Source organism: Mauremys reevesii, linkage group 9 (genome assembly GCF_016161935.1).
Source record: "Mauremys reevesii isolate NIE-2019 linkage group 9, ASM1616193v1, whole genome shotgun sequence".
Classification (NCBI taxonomy): domain Eukaryota; kingdom Metazoa; phylum Chordata; order Testudines; family Geoemydidae; genus Mauremys; species Mauremys reevesii.
In genome coordinates this window covers 32,808,224-32,827,134 of record NC_052631.1, presented here as the reverse complement: position 1 = coordinate 32,827,134, position 18,911 = coordinate 32,808,224, and the positions used below count along the sequence as shown (strand labels likewise).

The window sequence follows — 18,911 nt, the reverse complement described above, 5'->3', positions numbered from 1 at the left end:
TGGATCTTTAGAAATCTCACACTGGTACCTTTTTTGTGTTTTGTCAACTCTGCAGTGAAAATGTTCTTAAAACAAACAACATGTGCTGGGTCATCATCCAAGACTGCTATAACATGAAATATATGGCAGAATGCGGGTAAAACAGAGCAGGAGACATACAGTTCTGCCCCAAGGAGTTCAGTCACAAATTTAATTAATGCATTATTTTTTAAACGAGCATCATCAGCATGAAAGCATGTCTTCTGGAATGGTGGCCGAAGCATGAAGGGGCATACGAATGTTTAGCATATCTGGCACTTAAATACCTTGCAATGATGGCTACAAAACTGCCTGTTCTCACTTTCAGGTGACATTGTAAATAAGAAGCATGCAGCATTATCTCCCGTAAATGTAAACAAACTTGTTTGTCTTAGCAATTGGCTGAGCAAGAATAGGACCGAATGGATTTGTAGGCGCTAAAGTTTTACATTGTTTTGTTTTTGAGTGCAGTTATGTACAGGTAACAAACAAAAAAAAAAATCTACATTTGTAAGTTGCACTTTCACGATAAAGAGATTGCACTACCGTATTTGTATGAGGTGAATTGAAAATTATTTCTTTTGCCATTTTTACAGTGCAAATATTTGTAATAAAAACAACAAGATAAAGTATGCGCTGTCTACTTTGTATACTGTTTTGTAATTTAAATCAATATATTTGAAAATCCAAAAATATTTAATAAATTTTAATTGGTATTTTATTGTTTAACAGTGCAATTAAAACTGCGATTAATCACGCTGAATTTTTTCATTGTGATTAATTTTTTTGAGTTAGTTGTGGGAGTTAACTGCGATTAATCGACAGCCCTAATGATCATATTGTGTATGATGTCACACCTGCCTTGTGAGCTCCTGGATGTGGTGTGTTTTCAGGGCACATGGATTAGCCGATATATGTTCAGAACTGCAGTGCAGTTAGCCGGCTACACCACTTTATTTTTTGAATTTATGATGTTTCTACTACAATTAAGGGCACAACACTGCATCTCTGAGGCTGCTTCTTACCTCAGTGTCCAATGCAAAGAGCCTGTAATAACAGAAAATCCATGCCCTGGAGTGTGCAGTAGGTAGTTTTACTGGGAGATGATCTGACAGCATATCCCTGACAAAGCATCTGGAGTATCAAAATGAATAAGGAGAGATAATGTCATTAAGCAGGAGAAGACCTTAAAAACTGAGCTCCTGCTTGTGCTATGGGGACATAAAATATCCTAGGGCACTTTTCCTAAGAGAGGTAATTTGCCTCAGTATCCTTGTCCAACCCTGCCTGCCCTCCCCAACTCTATGACATACTGTGATGATTGATTCCCATCTCTTGCCCTAGAGTGGCTGCATTTCAGTGGTGCTGTATTCATGTCATTAGCTAAAAAGAGTTTTGGATTCTTTGGGATGGTGCAGAAGTTCTACACTGCTCAGAATTTCTCCTGGGATTATTAAAATTAAAACAATCTGCAGTGCACCTTCAGCTTTATCTATAAATGTCTATATTGTGTACGGCAGGGTACAGGCTGCAATAGCTTCACTTTCCATTCATTATAGCCCACCCTCTAGCCACATGCAAAGGAAGGGGGAGAGAGAAAATGCATGTGATTCCCCCACAAAAAACGTAGCAAACATTAACTTTGGAGAATTTGAGTCTATCATACAGAATAGCTAACAAAAAGATAGCCATTCAAAAATACTAAACCTTAACATGTATGGGAATGGCAAATTAAAGTAATCTGTAAGAATATTCGATAAACCCTATTGTTCATAAATTTGCCTAGCAATACTGAGATGCAAAAATTCACATTACACATTCTCATAACAACCCTAACTCTGACCCACAGTATGTACTTACACGCACGGGTACATCTACACTGCCAAGTAAGCCTAGGGTTCGAACTCAGGTTCAAACCTAACCTCTTTAAGGAGGGAGATACACAGCCACAGACTTGCTAAAGGTCCTCAGGATAGGAGCTCTTCTAAGGTGGGAAACAGCAGGAGCTCCTCCCCACTCACCTGCAGGAGACACATAGCAGGGACTTCCTTCTTCTACAGAGTTTAGGAATTCCACAAAAGAGAAAAGTCTCCATACTTCTCTCCTGTGGAGTTCCTAAACTTTCTTAAAAACAGCCAATCTGCACCTTAATGGGAAACATACGTATTAAAGCAAATAAAGGTTTGCAGATTCAATTTTCAAGACACTAAAATCTCGATTAGAAGCAGGCTGAATGCAGCCTGAATCACACACACATCAGAATGCAGCCTGAATCAGAGACCCACTGCTGACACCTCCACAGTCCTATGGAGATAAAAACCTAAGAAGAGTGTCCAGCATCTTTTAAATATCAAACCAGAATATTTGCCAGAGCTCTCCTTTGTAGATTTTCAAAGTGAACAGGATGTTGTGGTTTGTCTCCTTGACCCCTCTCTGTCTTCTCACTAACATTTACATTCTTTGCCGCTCTCCGCACCAGAGGTATTTTCTGAAAGCTTCTCTTGCTCTCAAATAAACCTTGAAAACAATTTCATTGTTCCCTGACGTAACAATCAATTTACCAGGCACTCTAGAATGAATCAGATGGGACTCTATATAATCCAGCCTGCTGTCAATTGATGGTCCACAAAGGAAGCTTAGAATCCATTGCAATTAGCAAAGTGATGGAACATACGGGTTGGGGTTCATCTTTATTTCTTAATTTACACAACTTTTATACAACCTAAGACAACTGAAAAAGCTGCATTAACTAATTAATGGGTTCTGCTAGCATGTGGCAAAACGGTCACTGAAATGAACAAACAGAAGCCAGTCTCCATTATTTTGACTACCAGGACAATGTTCATACAATGCAAAAGAAAACTTGTCTGTTGTGACTATTTTGCATGTCACTTTTATCTAAGATAGCAAGGTACAAATGCTTTTACACATAAACTCATCACCAACCAGACTGAAAAATCTCTGAACCAAGTAATACTGGTCATGTTTTTAATGTTTTTTTTGGAGGGAGGGGAAAATGATATTGGTCAAGGTCATCCTTTAATGGTTCCAAATCTTTACACCAGGGACATCATTTGCTATGAGATAAGAGGGGCAGTTTCCCACCTCCCCCCAACCAACATTGATTTGCCCAGCCGGACTTTTCATAGGTCTATATGCTCCAATATGTCTTCCATTTCTGGCCTGTCACCTCCTGACTTTCCAAGATGTAATACGTATGCAGAGTTATTGTAGCCGTGTTGGTCCCAGGATATTAGAGAGACAAGTGAGGTAATAACTTTTATGGACCAACTTCTGTTTGTGAGGGAAACACACTTTTGAGCTACACAGAGCTCTTCTTCAGGTCACCTGGTAATAAAAGATATTAACTCACCCACCTTGCTGACACAGTTTTGACCCCTTCCCCCAGAATTTTTCTGAAATGACCATCCACAGAACTGATGTAAGGATGGAGGTAAGTATGAAAATATAGTTAGGGACCAAGACTTCTCAAATGTTCACAGGGTTAAAAAAAAATCACGTCAGGAAAACCTACTTCTTTGGGGTCCTATTCTGTACATAATTATGCTTTTCTTCTCAATGGTAGCCCATTAGCCTCTTCCTGTGTAGAATACATATCAAATGGTTAATTTGTATAAGGCCACTGCTTCCACAGACATCTTGCAACAGTGTTACACTGTCAGCCAATGAGAATGTGTCCTGATGAAACTGGCCATGCTACTGGAGAAGAGCTTCGAAACCAGACAGTGCTAGAGCTCAGGCAATTTTCAGTTAAATTCAGATGTCATAATTCTTCTCTAACTTTTCCCCAGACTTACTAATATTTTAATTCGGCCACATCTTCTTTGGGCATCTGAGTTGTTTCACCATTATACAATTTCTTACTCTCAGCCAATGAGAAATCTTTTTTCTAAAAAAAGAAATACACAACTACAAACATGGATTCATATTTCCAGGGGCGGCTCTAGGAATTTGGCCACCCCAAGCAGTCATGCCTGCGGGAGGTGCACCGGAGCCGCGGGACCAGCGGCTTCCCCCAGCTGTCCCCAGTCAGACCCTCCCAGGGTCTCCTGGCCCATGAGGCTCCTTTCCTTTGGTGAGGAGACAGAGATGTAACCCTCCTATCCCCTCCCAGGCTAGCCTTCCTGACTGAGCTTTCCCCTGGGCTTTTATAGCCCTCCTCCTCTTCAGCCCAGCTGTCGCTACTCAACTCAACCCATAGCAGTGAGCCAACCCTTGTTAGGGCTTGCAGCTGGGCTCTCTGCTGACCACCTGGGCCCCCACACCTGGCCTCCCTACCAGAAATTAGGGCTTAGCATTTTAGCAGGGCATTCAATGGGTTTACCCCTGCCCTGCCACACCCCTATAGTGCCAAATACTGGTGTTTCTTTTCTTGAAAATGAATTTGTATTCAGCTATTACAATTTGTGGACTGAATTATTTTATACATTGCAGTCACACTTCCCTTAATCTGTCTCAATTCTATAGCCAATAGACCAAATTACTAAACTCAGTGACATTTCATAGTTTAAATAGGGGCAGAATTTGATTTAGTGGTGCCGATTTTAATTTCATCTACCCAGTAGCAGATCCAAAGTAACTACATTGACTTCAATATATTTATGTTTTCCCTGGTAATGGCTATTAGATGTTTTACTTTCTCTGAATCATCTAATGCCTAATAATTCAACTATCAGGATGGATACTCTCTCTTTAACTTGTGGCCTAGTCTATGCTATGCAAAGTTAGGTTGATGTAAGTTGCCTTGCATAGTCCTAGTTGTGCATGTGTCTACACTTAAATTAGTCTCCCAGTGATATAAATGCCCCATTACAGTGACACAGTAACACCACCTCCCCGAGAGACATTGAGCCATGATTGATGTACTAAGGTTGATGCGGCACGAGTGTAGATGCTGCATTACATATGTTGACCCTAACTGTCCTCCAGCAACTGTTCTGCAATGCCCAACAGTGACAGCTCTGGTCACACTTGTAAACTCCACCGCCCAGGGGTCATGGAAATTGGAAGGCGTCCCTCCCCTTTAAAGATCTATTATCTTTTTAAATGCCTTTTCCTGATTGTTCACTTTGGCAAACACTCCTAGCAACTCTGTATGTGGTTTTCAGTTGTCCAGCTGACCAGGCCGGCTACATGCTCCAGAAGTGCTCCAGCTTGGAGCATACAGGAGATATTGGGTCTCCTGGGCCTGGGGGAGAAAAGGCTGTGCAGGCATAGCTACAGACCAGCTGTAGAAATGTGGACATCTATGAGCAGATTGCATGGGGGATGCAGGGGTAGAGGTACAACAGGGTTCAGCAGCATTCCCACATCAAGGCAAAGGAACTGCAGCAGGCATACCAGAAGGCCTGGGAGGCCAATATTTGATCTGATGCCAGCCTGCAGACCATCTGCTTTTACAAAGAGCAACACATCAGACTTGGCAGAGACCCCACCACCACCCCGCACAACATTGTGGACACCTCTGAGAAACCCAAGCCACAGTCCCCTGGCATGGACAGTGAGGACAGGGAGGAAGAGGACAATGGGAAACAGAACCTGTTTGAGACTCCACGTAGTCCAGTAAGTCCTGGCAGTCGAACACAGGTGAGCCCGATGCCAAGAAAGGAACCTTGGGTAAGTGCTTAATTGTTTTTGTCCATTACAATTATGTACTGATGTTGCCCCCAACTTAACAGGATGCAGCTGTCAACTTTTCCTTAATTTACTCATACTAGAAGAGATAGTGCTACAACTAAGAGAGGCAGAGATGTTATTTGCTTTTCATTCTCCTGTAGAGTTAGGCAGCTTATGTCCCACTGGGATGTCCCGTGAATCCTTCTGAGAGATCTCGACAAAACTTCCATGATGATACTCTGCAATCCTCTTCTGAAGGTTTCAGGGGATGGCAGCCTTATTTCTTTCTCCACAGCCAGACACTTTCCCATGCCAATCGATGATAACTTCAGCAGGCACCACTGCAGTACACACACTAGCAGCACAGACCTGGGCAGCTTTGGGATGCCTGCAGCAGCTGTGCTCTCTGTGCCAAGGTATCAGCTAAAATCACCACTGCCTGTGGAAAATGGTGCCGGTACTCAGTACTATTGCCCTACACTCATAGTTTCATGCACCTGAGCAATTTCCTCCTCATTTCCCTCGCCCCGATGGGTCATACTCACCATGGCTGGTGCTGTGAATGGCGCTATGTCAAGATTGTCGGGCTCAATGGCTCGATGTCTAGTTGGCAGCCGGTATCAAGCGGAGTGCCCAAGGGGTCGGTCCTGGGGCCAGTTTTGTTCAACATCTTTATTAATGATCTGGATAATGGGATGGGTTGCACCCTCAGCAAGTTCGCAGATGACACTAAGTCCTGGCTGGGATGATTTAGTTGGTGATGGTCCTGCTTTGAGCACAGGGTTGGACTAGATCAGGGGTCCCCAACGCGGTGCCCACAGGCACCATGGTGCCCGCAGGGGCATCTAAATGCGCCCGCATCCTGGCCGGCGGTGGAGCATCCGCTGAAATGCCGCCGAATTTCTGCGGTGTTTCAGCGGCGACGCCTCTCGATGATGCCACTTGCCACCAACAAGTGATGTCATCGAGGCGCCACCAGAAATTCGGCAGCGACGCCTCTCGATGATGCCACTTGCCACCAACAAGTGACGGCATCGAGAGGCGTCGCCGCCGAAACGCCGCAGAAATTTGGCGGCATTTTGGCAGATGCTCCACCGCCACCACGGTCCTTCGTCTGGCACCCGCCAGACGAAAAGGTTGGGGACCACTGGACTAGATGACCTCCTGAGGTCTCTTCCAACCCTAATCTTCTATGATTCTAAGCACGCCCAAGCAGAGGAGTCAATAAGCATGTCTTGTTTAAAACTGCAGGGGAGCAAAGGAAGGGAGTTCTGAATCTTAACTTTTGCTTTCTGTTGTGACTATAATGACAATGGTACCTGTGTGTGTTTTATCTGCGGATGCTGCCACTGTTGCCTTGAGGGGTACCTCATCCACACCTGCAGAAAACTTTACCAGATAAGGAAGAGAAAGAAGATGCCTGAAGGTGACATTCAATGAGATCCTGCAAGCCAGTGCTGCATCAGAACATGAACACTGCAGAAAGCCTCGAGAAGGAAAGATCAGACAGGAGTCCCAGCAGGAAAAGGAGAGGGAGATGCACCAGGAAATAATGGGGCTTCTCCAGTAGCACACACAGATGCTGCACCCTCTTGTGGACATACATGGTGAACTCCATTACAGCACCTCCCTACACCCCTCCTCAACATTCCATGTGGCATCAGATGCTGCATATCTACCCCATCACTCCACTCTGGGGAGACATTAAGGACAACCACAGCTTCACATACACTGACCTGTGAAAGCCACAGTTGCTGTATGGGTAGTTAAAATAGACAAATATTCTTTCCCCTTGTTAAGTTCTGTTCCATTTATGTATTAAGTTTGTAAGGTGTTTGCTTTTAAATTGCACAGATTTTTCTTTGCACTGGTTTTGTTATTGAATAAAGTTATATTATTTGAAAAGTAATTCATCTTTATTAGTTCACAATATATGCAGAGTGCCTACAGTTCTGAAAGCAACCAATTACTTGTTACTGTACAGTGTGACAACTCAGGATCAGTGACAAACAGTGTAATAATCATAAATGTACACCAAGCACCACACAATTCCTAACAGGCCCCAAACAGCACGCATTACTGTGGCTCGCTGTTAAAGCGCTCTTTCAAAACCTCTCTGAGCTGTATAGCTCTATGCTGAGCTCTTCTAATTGCTATTGTGTCTGGCTTTTTAAAAACTCAGCAGATAGCCACTCCATCTCCACCCTGGCAGCAACTCTTCCCCCTTTGCTTCACAGATATATGCAGGAAACAACAGGCAGCTATAACCATTAGGATGTTTATTTCATTGAGATCCAATCTTGTGAGTAAATGCCAGTCTTCTTTCAATCTGTCAAAAGCACATTTAACTGTCATTCTGCACCTGCTGATCCTGTAGCTGAATCCTTCAATGGTGCTGTCTAGGTGGCCAGCATATGGTTTCATGACTCAGTAGAGCAAGGGGTAGACTGGGACCCCAGGATCACTACTGGCATTTCAACATCACCAATGGTAATTCACCAGTTGAGAAAGAAAGTCCTTACTGTAGCTTTCTGAACAGTCCTGTGTTTTTAAAGATGCAAACATCATGCACCTTCCCTGACCAGCCAACAGTGATGTTGGTGAAGCAACCCTGGTGATCCACAATGCTTGCACAGCTGTAGACAAGTAGCCCCTTCTGTTGATGTACTCTGTGGCAAGGTGGCCTGGTGCCAAAATATGGACAAACATGCCATATATTGCCCCACTGCAGTTCAGGTATCCCATTGCCGCACAGACATCCATTATGTCCTGCATATTGCTGAAAGTCACAGTCCAGCATAGCAGCAGATGATTAATAGCACTGGCATGACAGTGGCCTCTGCCTCCAACTCCCACATGATTTCCCACTACCCAGTAGCAATTTAGCATTGCAACTTTCCACAGTGTGATCACTACTTACTTTTCCACTGTCAGTGCAGTTCTTATTTTGATGGCCCTGCACTGGAGGGCTAGGGTGAGCTAGGTACACAGATCCAGGAATGTGGCCTTGCACATCTGAGAGATCTACAGTGCCGCTCATCATCCCAGGTCTGCATTATGATGCAATCCCACCAGGAAGTGCTTGTTTCTCAGGTTCAAAAGTGGCACTCCACCATCTGCAGCAACTTCTTGAACCAGTTCTCGCTATGTCCCACAGCAGTCAGTCCTCCAAGAAATTGTCATGGTCCCTACTTACTTGGTTTTTCTTACAGCTCTGCAAATGCCGGCACCGCATGCATCTTGTGCTTGCAATGCTCATGACAATAGTGCAGAGTTGTGTAGGCTCCATGCTTCTGTCAGAGATGATGGATAGTGTGATGTTTCACTCTGTATTCTTTATGAAAATATGCTTGATATGAATATGACATAACTGAGATATACTTTATGCAAGATGGCTCATGTAAGATAGCATTGGAAAAGTTATGATTTACTGAATGTGATTATACAATTTGTATGCCTGTATCATTTCTGTATCTGACGTTAGGAATATTAACTATGTATCTGTTTTTCAAATGTGTTACTTTGGGTGTGACCCCCCAACCAGCCCTTCAGGTACAAAAATGGAAAAGCAAGACAGGGCTGATGGCCCATTAGCAGAGACAATGGACTGTGAAAAAGCTTTGTCTTCCTGTGGACACTCCAGACAGCCTATGAGTAATGGCTGCCACAGCCCTGCAGAGACATGGGTCTGGGTCACCTGGTACTGGAGCCACCCCTTGGAATGCCAGTGTTCTTCCTCTGGATAACAAAGGGTTCCCACCATACACAAGAGCTATATAAGGCAGGGGAGTGACACCATCATGGTTCTCCTCTGCCTCCCCACCCAAAGAGATACTGAAAAACATCTGGAAGCAAGAACTGAACTGAGGGAAGAAGGGTTGAACCCAAGCTGAAAGGGCATCCAGCTTGTGAGTAATAAATATCTGAGGTCTTAAGCTGGAGACCAGTGCAGCTGTCTTTCAAGACTTTCTGTAATCTGTCTGCAACAATATCTAGGGTGAGAAATTACTATTTGTAATCAATTTCTTATAGTTGTTAAAATTTGTTTTGTTTATTATAAAACCCAGTTTCTGTAATTTCTAACTGGGGGATGGTCAAGAAGAAGTGCATATCCTCCTGCCATTGAGGGAGGAGGCAGATTTCATAATATACCTTTGGGTCTTCACTCCAAGAGAGGTGGATACCTGAGTGCTGGGGCATCTGTGTCTTTCAGTTGTGTGTGTGGCCCTGCCTGTGTGTGTGCCAGAGGAGGCTTAATAGCCTGGCTCAGCAAGACAGGTAAAAAGGGTGCCCTGGCTGGCAGAAAAGGTGGGCTCAGTGATATCCCAGCACATCAGGTGGCATCTATTTAAAAAAAAAGGCATGAAAATTATGGAATATATATAAAACATTATGAGATGTTACTCTTTGTTCCAGTCACTCTGCTGCGCATTTTTCTGCCCACAATGCATTGCCAAAATTTCCCAAAAGACAGTGTGCTGGATGTTGGTAGGTGCAGCGTACTACACCACCCATGGTGCATTGAGCATCAACACACACATGCACGTGACATGACACACAAGAAAAATACACACACACACACACACATATATAACTGCAGCAGCTTTATATGCAATGTTGCATCATCCAAAAAAAATAGCAGCATAGACACGGCTCGTGTCTTTTTAAGTACATTAGAATTGTCTAATTGCTGGACTCTGCTGAATTGTTGAGCTTCACAGCATTCCCTTGCCTCAAGGGCACTCCAAACCGTCACTACAAAATATTGTTTAAAAAAAAATCAGTTCTGTTATTTAAACAGTGCTTCTCTGAATATTGTAAGCACTTAGCAATCCCCATTTCTAAGATCTCTTATGCAAGCTCACATATGCTTCATTAAACATAGCCTGTTCATCAAGAATTCAGTTTATCTGGTTGTTTTTCTGCAGTGTAATAGACCTACTTAGCAAATTAAATGTTTTGTGAAGTACTTTAGCTAATAGTGTCCTTCCAAAACCAATTGTTACTGTTAAAGGTACACTGTCAACCTGTTATACACAAATACATTCTCCTTCCATAGATGGAGGATGCCATATGTAGTTTCTTCAATGGAGAAAAAAACATTAGCAGATATGTTTTTAAAGCCATTTTTTGCTCCTGAGCAAACCAAACACAGAATCACTGAGGAATCAAGAAATATTTACTTATAAAGTATTACCTCATTTTAAAAAATGTTCATGGGTAAATCTGAAACTTCATACTCTAGCAAACTTCCCACAGAAATCAGTGGGAATTATGCTTGAGTATGGCCTTCACCTCTAAGACATCTGTGTATAGAAAAGCTATCCTGACAGTATATTGCTTCTGCCAGAGGATTTGTCCTTACTCTAAAGGAAGGTACATTCTTCAGTCTAAACATATATGACTATGACCCTGTACACACCAGATCATAATTCTGTATCTATCTTTCTACAATATCTTCAACAACAACCAACAAAGGCCAAAATTCTTCTCTTATCTACATTGAACTTGGTGAGGTAACATGGGTATAACCCAGAACAGAATTTGGGCCTAAAAGTTTTATTTTAAACTCTTTTTATGTATAGAGACAACTAGAAGGCACTTTAATCTAGAAAATAAAAGGATAACAAGATCCAACAAGTGGAAGGTCAAGTCAGAAAAACTTAAAGTGGAAATAAAATACACACTTTTATTAGTGATGGTAATTGACCACAGGAACAGATTACCAAGGGAGGTGGCAAATTTTCCATCAAGTTGAGTATTTAAGAAAGATGTCCTAGTTCTATGCCAAGGTACTGGGCTCGATACAGGACCCAACTGGTAAAATTCTATGGCCTGTATTATGCAGGAGGTCAGACTAGATCAATATAATGGTGCCTTCCGGCTTTACAATCTGTCTATTAAAAAAGCATTAATAGAGATAGCCAAATTTTGCTCTCAGATAAATCCATACAACATTACTGCCTTCTATAGAATTGCACAGGCTCAAGCAAGAAAATAATCTTGCCCTGCAATTACATTAAAAGATTAGGCACATATGTCATGTTTGCTCTGGCCCACTGGAATGTGTACCTCCATTCAAGATGCATGCTACATTGTCAGTTCTTTGCTCTGCAGTAAGCACGGTCCCCCCAAGACAGATGTTTGAAAGGAAAAGCACAGTTTCCTCTATTCATGCTGAGTTTCATTAATCAAGTTCTATGTCTCAAAATAGCTTTCCAGGGTTCCACTAATTTTAATTAGTGACTTTAGACTTCTCAAATGTAGTTTAACAACAAATATTTTAAAATGTGGAACTTCCTTTTCTGGTAGGAGAAAGCAAAACTAGATGGGACAGACACAGCTATTGAATTTCTTACTGACTTAGGCACAATTTACAGTGTCAATCTATACCAGATCTGTGACTTGCCAGTGCTCATGATGTTGCCCACCATAGCCACTTGGAAACATAACTCAGAACCTCCTCCTCTGCCTCTTTCACTTGAATTAATCGACTCTTCTTTACTCCTTGAGCAGTTACATTTCCATCCAATAGGAGGCAAAGGCAGACCTACACATTATTTATTCTTTATATTACAGTAGCACATAGAGGCTCCGGCTGAGATCAGAGCTCCATAGTGCTAGGTGTTGTACATAGAAATAGAAAGAGACAGTCTCTGCCCCAAAGACCTTACTGTCTCAATAGACAAGACAAATAAAGGGTGGGAGATGAGAAGGATTATTATTCCCATTTTCTGATGGAGTACTGAGGTTTGGACAGATTAAGGCCCCAATCAAGTAAATTCCTTAACCATATGCTTAACTCGAAATCATTTAAATCAACTAGCAGCAAAGAATCCTGTGGCACCTTATAGACTAACAGACGTTTTGGAGCATGAGCTTTCGTGGGTGAATACCCACTTCGTCGGATGCAAGATCCGGACTAACACGGCTACCCCTCCGATACTTAAATCAATTAGATTGCTTAAAGCATCATCTTAAGTGCTTTGCTGGATTGGAGCCAAAGTCACACAGCAAGTAGTGGCAGAGACAAGAATTAAATGCACATCTCCTGAGTCCCAATCTAGTGCCTTATCAACAAGATCATCCTTCTGCTTGTTAGATGTATGGGTAAATATTTGGTAACAGCTTATTTTTTCACTATACTCTAGAGATCTGGGTCAGTGATCAGTGAAGTAAACGGTAATCTTTCCACTGATTTAAATAGGATCTAAATCAGGGATTCTCAGACTTCATTGCACCGTGACCCCCTTTTGACAACAAAAATTACTACACAGCCCCAGGAGGGGGGACCGAAGCCTGAGCCTGCCTGAGCCCTGCTGCCCCAGGTGGGGGAGGGTGAAAGCCAAAGCCTCACCAGCCCAGGTGGGGTGGGGGGGCGGGAGGCAAAGCCCAAAAGGTTTCAGCTCCAAGCAGGGGCAAGGCTACTGGAACAATCTGTATAGTGTGGGTTCTGAGAGCCGTTGAACCAAACTGTAAACCCCATATATAATGGAAACCACTTCAAGCCAGGGGCTGCTGCAGTACCCCCAACACTCCTAGTTCCAGTGGCAGGGGGGCCTGTAACCTGAGCCCCACCACTCAGGGTGGAAGCTCTCTGGCTTCGGCCCCAGGCGGAGGGGCTTGCACTTTGGATCTGGCCCAGGTGAGGCCCCAGCAAGTCTAAGCCAGCCCTGGCAACCCCATTAAAATGGGGTCCTGACCCACAGCTTGATAACCGCTGATTAGATTGATCCCTAGATGAGCGACTTGTTTGTGCATGTTTCTTTTGCATTTCAATATTCTGCTGATTATTCTTGTTGCCAAATGTTTCTTATTTATTATCGCATCCTCTACCAGGCCTTGAGTCTGATGCCAGCAATGGGGCAAATGCTGCTTATCTTACTCATCCTGGCAATGAGTATTGTAGGGTGTATTGAAGGCAAAGTAATGAGAACAGGTATTAAAATCATCTCAAAGCCTGTGAAGTTGCTATTGATTCCCCCCCAACCCAGAACATCAGCATTTCATGTACTATATTTTTCTTACTGAAAATACCAGCAATCTAGACACTATATTCCTTTCCCAATCATTGCTTACACCATAATTACTATGATCTCTGTTAAAGTACCAGCAATGCACCTGCTAGAAATTTATTCAAATACTGACAATACAAAGGTCTCATTTCCCCAAAGATTCTGTATTTCCTTTCAATATTTTCTTTAGATCAGATGAAAGAGTTGCTTAGATACCTACTTACTGAACAATCACAACAGATAAGTAGCTGGGCTTTATTTAGAGAAGAATATGTTTGTTTTACTTTTTGTTCCAAAGATGACTTAGATGCAGTAGGCCAAGATGGCAGCTGTTATAAGTGTGTGCAACTTCTACTGAAGTCAGTGGAATTGCGCCCACTTATGCCAGCTGTGAATCTGGCCTAGTATCTACATTACAAGTGACTTCAAATGGAAACAGTGGCTGTTACAGACCTGAAGCAATGGGTTCTTAATGATTTCTGAAATTGATGCAGAAGTAAATATCCCCGAGAACTGGAATAATTTAGTCACTGATACGGATACCTTCTCCACAAGATCGAAAAGAGGTTTGTCAAAATAGATTGAAATCCTGTTTGTCCATTTATTCATGAGGTTACTGCCTGGGTTACTATAGTAACCAGGTATCCCTTAATGACCTGCCTTGGTGCCAAAAGAGTTTACATTTATGATGATCCATTCAGCTGTAATCATTGCAGTGCATTCATGAAGTGCCATGGGGCTACTTTTGTTCTCCTTCTATATAAAATAACCTTGAGGAGGATAATTTCAAAGCTGGCTGGTTTTGTAAATAAACAAAATAAAAAAAATGAATCCATTAAACTAACAAGAAGTGACCAGTTTGCTTGTACTGTAGGTGGTAGCCACTTTCCTCCCACTCTTTATTTATCATCCTTTCAGGGTGCAAGCTCTTTGGACAAGGATTGTCTCTTTCTATAGCTTTGCAGAGCAACTAAACCAATGTCTGTGCTCCTGCAATACAAACAATAATAGTCAATGACACCAAACATTGTGGTAGGTCAACAAATATAGATTAGTGCATATTTTAAAAGCTTTGGATGGATTCGGTGTAACAGACTCCTGCAGTTCAGTGCAGAAAAATGTATGGTAATAAACTACCAAGAATATTTTATCCCTGATTCACCTCTCATCTATACCCGTATATGTCAGGGGTAATTCCATGGCCATGAATAGAGTTATGTCAGTGTAATTGATACTAGAGGACCAACCAGGGTCTTTAGCCTTGAAGGAAATAAAATAGGGATCAACCGAAGTTGTGAAGAAAAAGGTCTGGATCCCATCCTGCTCTCAATCTGGACTGAGGCCACTCAAGTCAGTACTGCTGTTCTTCCGCTTTCTTTTTCATTTTTCTGACCATCTTTAGTTTTGAATGGAAAGGAAGGGATAGATTAGGGGAAGAACCAATAGGATTTATCAACAGCCTAGATGTGGGAGGAGGGAGAGAGACATTGAGGGCATGCTAGCAAAGAGAATGGTGTCATACATTAACAAGGGAAGAGTGTTGGGAGGAAAGGGAGAATGTCTCATTTTAGCCATGCTGAGTGTGGGTCTGCAGCAAGCCACAGAGCATAAAAGGCAGAAAGGTTGTTGGAGATTGAAGCGAGTGGGGCACGTCAGGGGGAGTGAGTGAATTTGGCAGTCATCACCATTCAGGTGAGAGCTGAGGCAATGCAAACAGATGGGTTATCCCAGGAAAATATATAGAGGGAAGAGAAGAGGATACCAAGGACAGAACCTGAGGCATCCCAATAAAAAGAATGGGATGGGGGCAAGAGAGGAACATAAGAACGGCCATACTGGGTCAGACCATCTCCACCTTCTGACATGCAGAGGCTAGGGACACCATTCCTTACCCATCCTGGCTAATAGCCACTAATGGATTTAACTTCCATGAATTTATCTCTGAAACTTTTCTAGTGCCAGTATATCTTTTTTGAGAGGAGGAGACCACATCTGTACACAGTATTCAAGATGTGGGCGTACCATGGATTTATATAAGAGCAATAAGATATTCTCCGTCTTATTCTCTATCCTTTTTTTAAATGACTCCTAACATCCTGTTTGCCTTTTTGACTGCCACTGCACACTGCGGGGACATCTTCAGAGAACTATCCACAATGACTCCAAGATCTCTTTCCTGAGTAGCTAGATTAGCCCCCATCATATTGTATGTATAGTTGGGGTTATTTTTTCCAATGTGCATTACTTTACATTTATCCACATGAAATTTCATTTGCCATTTTGTTGCCCAATCACCAGGGCCAGCTCCAGGGTTTTTGCCACTCCAAGCAGCAAAAAATGGAGGAAGAAAAAAAAAAAGCCGCAATCGCAATCTGCAGCTCTATTGCCGCCGCTTCAGTCTTTGACAGTAATTCGGTGGCTGGTCCTTCGCTCTGAGAGGGAGTGTGGGACCGGCCGCTGAATTGCCACCGAAGAGCCAGATGTGCCGCCCCAAGCACCTGCTTGCTGGGCTGGTGCCTGGAGCCGGCCCTGCCAATCACTTAGTTTTGTGAGATCTTTTTGAAGCTCTTCAGTCTGCTTTGGTCTTAACTATCTTGAGCAGTTTAGTATCATCTGCAAACTTTGCCACCTCACTGTTTAACCCTTTCACCAGATGATTTATGAATAAGTTGAATAGGATTGGTCCTACGACTGACCCTTGGGGACCAGGAAGCAGCAAAGGAGAGGGCAGAGGGGAAACAGAGGAGCAAAGACACATGGAAGCCAAAGGATGTATAAGTTCATGAGGAGAGAGTGACACACTATGTAGAAGGCACCGGAGAGACTGAGGTGAGTGGAGGGGAGGCTCTCACTTTTCACTGTCACATGTTCTTTGTGTGTCTTTGTTAACAGAGGAAACCACTGGGCTGAAGTGTCTTTTCAGTGATGAATGACTTGTCGTAGACAATTAAGGTCTTGGGGGAAAATTCAGCCCACACAGCCACAGTAGAGGCACAAGTCCAGCATTCTGCTCTGCAGGTGGAAGTTTAGCAGAGGTAGGCACTGCAGAGTATCACAGACAAGAGCCAAGATTTTCAAACAGGGATCCCTGCAATCAGACTCCAGAATCCTTATTTATGAATTTAACCCTGCCGCTCTTGTGACTGTTTTATAGCTGCCCTGCCCAGAATGTGTAGAGAGGCCAGATTCTGATCTCACACAATAATAATTCCACTAACTTCTTTACAGTTACAGTACTTAAGTCTCCTCCCACTTACAGCTGGTATAACGCTAATAAGTTCCGTGAAATCTTTCCTGCTTTGCAGCAACATAAGTGAGTGAAGAATCAGGCTTTGTATGCATATGTATGGAAACAGTTCCTGGATACAGCCTTGGATTCAATGGAGGGACAACTGGGGTGAATTTGGTCTAGTATGCCAGAAGGTGGAATAACATTTGGGCAATTATACCAGCACATGGATGTTGGCCTGAGACAATGGAACATACCAAGGGAAGACTTAGAACTCTGCAGGGTCAAAAATGTTTTCAGCACATAATTTCTGAGAAAGAAAAAGTTTGGAGCTCCATAATCTATGTCCAATGATTGAGTATGATTTATTGTGAAACTAGGAAGTGCGTTGGAAGTCAGACTTCCTATTTCAGACCCAGGCACATGCTAATTATTCACAGGCATGCAGAGAGTTTCTAATTACTGTATCTCTGAGTATTTTTGCAGACTTGAATTATTTCATCACCTTGGCCCAGGACTTGCAAAACACCACTGTGTGTTAACAACCCAGGATAGAACTGTTTTGAAAGCATAAAAGAAAAATAAATTGTATAAAGACTCTCACATAGGTAAAACAGATTAATTAGAAATTGCATTGTTGTAAAGTGGAAAGGCTGAGGGCAGAGAGAAGACATGTCATAAGGTATAAAATAATTATAATGTTATTTGTGATGTGCAACTCCAGCTGCCGTCATATATAACATAACGATGAATGAAAATACAATGCTCTGAATGTCATAACAGATCAAAGCAAACAAGGGGAGTCCAACAGAAAACAAAGGAAGAGAGGGAACATTGTTAAACATGAGACGCAATAGTGGTCATTCTATAAAGAACTAACCTCACCTCTTGACAATGTACTGGTTTTAGATTTTTTTAAGCATGGGACAGATTTCATGGCGCAATAGCTCCACATACAGAGGCCCCTGAGAGCAAAGGCTAAGCACTCGCCAACTTGAGACAAGATGCAAGATTCATAAAACATGGAGTGTCTGCTTATAGTCTAACACCCTGTCGTGGCACTGGTTCCCAATAAGAGTTTCTTAGAGATAAGCTGTCCCCATGGTTTGAACTAATTAACTTGTAAATAGGTATTAAGGCATTTACAAATCATCAAGCACTAAGAATGCCTAAGAATCAGCATGCAATTCAAATTTATATAATAGGAATGGAGAGCCCACCAACAGGGGCGGCTCTAGGCTTTTTGCCGCCCCAAGCACGGCAGTTAGGCTGCCTTCAGTGGCTTGCCTATGGAGAGTCCGCTGGTCCCGCAGCTTCGGTTCTCCTGCGGGAGGTCCGCTGAAGCCGCGGGACCAGCGGACCCTCCGCAGGCAAGCCGCCGAAGGCAGCCTGCCTGCCGCCCTCGCAGCGACCGGCAGAGCGCCCCCCACAGCTTGCCGCCCCAAGCACGCGCTTGGCGTGCTGGGGCCTGGAGTCGCCCCTGCCCACCAAGTGTGTTGAAAGAACAGTCAACACAAAGCTGCAGTGCTTGAAGACATGTCTCATCAACATTCTGCATTAGATTTTGCCTGGCTTACTTAATTGATGAATGAACTCTACGACCATATAAAGTAAGTTTTTGGGCTCTGTGGGGACAGAAGATACATATTATAAAATACTTACTATAAAGTTTCAAGACACTTAATCCTGGAAGGTGCTGAGTGCTCTGGCCCTGATACAGCAAACCACTTCACCACATGCTTAACTTTCAGAATAAATAAATACTACTACTAATAAATAAAAGCAATGCATAGGCCCACTGAAGTAAATGCTCCAGCAAAGCTCACGTTCAAGTGCTTTGTTCGATCAGGGATGAAATGCTCACTCAACACCTTACAGAGATCAAATCCAAGATAACACGTACTGTAGTTTGGCCAAGTTAAATATCCTTAGCCACGATTTTCTGTTGTTTTCAGGATAGAGAATACAGTCCACGTGTGTCCAAAGCAATAGGTGTAAGTGTTGTGACAAGA

At 43.0% G+C, this 18,911-nt stretch overlaps 1 protein-coding gene across 3 annotated transcripts in view; it reads right to left on the bottom strand.

The window, feature by feature from the left end:
- PID1 (phosphotyrosine interaction domain containing 1) overlaps nt 1-18,911 on the bottom strand; it is a 179,357-nt gene that overhangs the window by 156,344 nt on the left and 4,102 nt on the right. The gene's annotated exons all lie outside the window — the stretch shown is intronic.